Here is a 1,860-nt window from a genome sequence, read left to right as displayed (position 1 = left end):
ATATATATATATATATATATATATATATATATATATATATATATATAAATTAATATATATAAATTAATATATAAGAGATACGGATATATGTACATATATGTGTTTGTGTGTGTGTGTGTATGTGCGTGTGTATACACACCGACATATTCCTGTATATACAGCTAGGGTCTCGTAAATCCAGCATTGTATCGTCCAGCAACTCCCGTCGTCCGGTACTCCCTGAGTTGTCAGTTTTAGTCTCTACATCAGACGAAACAACGAAATCCTTGTTTGCAATTCTTATTATTCGAATTGTTCCTTGTTTCAAACTCTCTTCTAGCTTTGGTAAGGCATCAGGTCATATGTGGATTGACTTGGTAAGAATGTCTTTACATAAAGGTTCATCTTAAGAGTCTCTACTTCTTTGGCATTTTCCCACCTTTGCAAATGTTTCGACATTGCCATATTTAAGCGGTTCACACACATACGTACGCGCGCGCGCATACACATGTATATATATGAATAAACTCACACACACACACACTCATAATTAATGAAACGTAAAATATTACGAGGCAAAGAAAAGACAAATAAACGAACAGTACAAATGACTAAAAAAAGGGGTAGAAATATAAAGCGAGAAAATAACAATCGCAGAAGTGTACAAGGGAGCTTTGTACGCCAAAAGAAAAAAACAAAACGGCAGGTAAACGTTTCTGCGGACATCTTATAGAGGTGATGAACAAGAACTAAGAGATGCAAGAGAAAGACGGAAAATATACGATACCGAATTTACATAGCAAGTCTACGGTCGAGGACACACATTCACGCGCGCGCGTGCGCGTATGCACGCACACACAAGCACACATGGATGGACTCACATTCACACGTTTGTATGTATTTTTCTCTTTATATAATAATTCTCTAAGGTTTTTCTGTGGCTTTACACAGGCAGTCTACTGCAGATAGGGGCAATTTTGAAGACATTCACGTATTTTGCTTAAAGTGACTGAAGAAAATAGTTATCTGTGTAAAAAGTTGTTACGCAACTATATGAAATGTGCGTATTGAATGGATTGGAAATATCTATAATAAGTTTTTGTTATATATACATACACACATATACACACACACGGACACATATATATGTACATATACGTGTATATATACATACCTGTATACATATACACCTAGACATATATACATATATGTGTAAATATATATGATGATAATAATAATAATAATAATAATGATAATAATAAAACGTAAGAACAAAAGAATGGGACCTCAATATTAAGGAAATAGAACTTTGCTTCGAAACTCCGAGTACTATAATGACAACTTTTTTACTGTTTGTTCAATATTATAACATAAATTATATCATATATATATATATATATATATATATATATATATGTATGTGTGTGTGCATGTGGGTGCGTGTGTGCGCGTGTGTGTGTATATATATATATGTATGTATATATATATGTGTGTATGCTTATACATACATATATATATATATTCTATGTATCTACTTCTTACATACCATCTTACCTACCTACCTACCTACCTACCTACCTACCTACCTACCTACCTGCCTACGTACCTACCTACCTACCTACCTGCCTACCTACCTACCTACCTACCTACCTGTGTGTATTTATTTATGTATGTATGTTTCTATCTATCTATCTTTCTCTATAAATATATAGCTGTGACGTAATCCACATACACCTGTGATGTATGCCACATGCACATGTGATGTAATCCTCATACAGTTGTGACGTAATCTACACATTGTACTAATACGTCTATATATAGTGTGTGACGTAATCTATAATTGTGCTACAATCTATATATAGTAGTGAGGCGCCTACATAC

This window comes from Octopus bimaculoides, chromosome 24 (assembly GCF_001194135.2).
Source record: "Octopus bimaculoides isolate UCB-OBI-ISO-001 chromosome 24, ASM119413v2, whole genome shotgun sequence".
NCBI lineage: Eukaryota > Metazoa > Mollusca > Cephalopoda > Octopoda > Octopodidae > Octopus > Octopus bimaculoides.
This window is presented reverse-complemented; position numbering follows the sequence as displayed.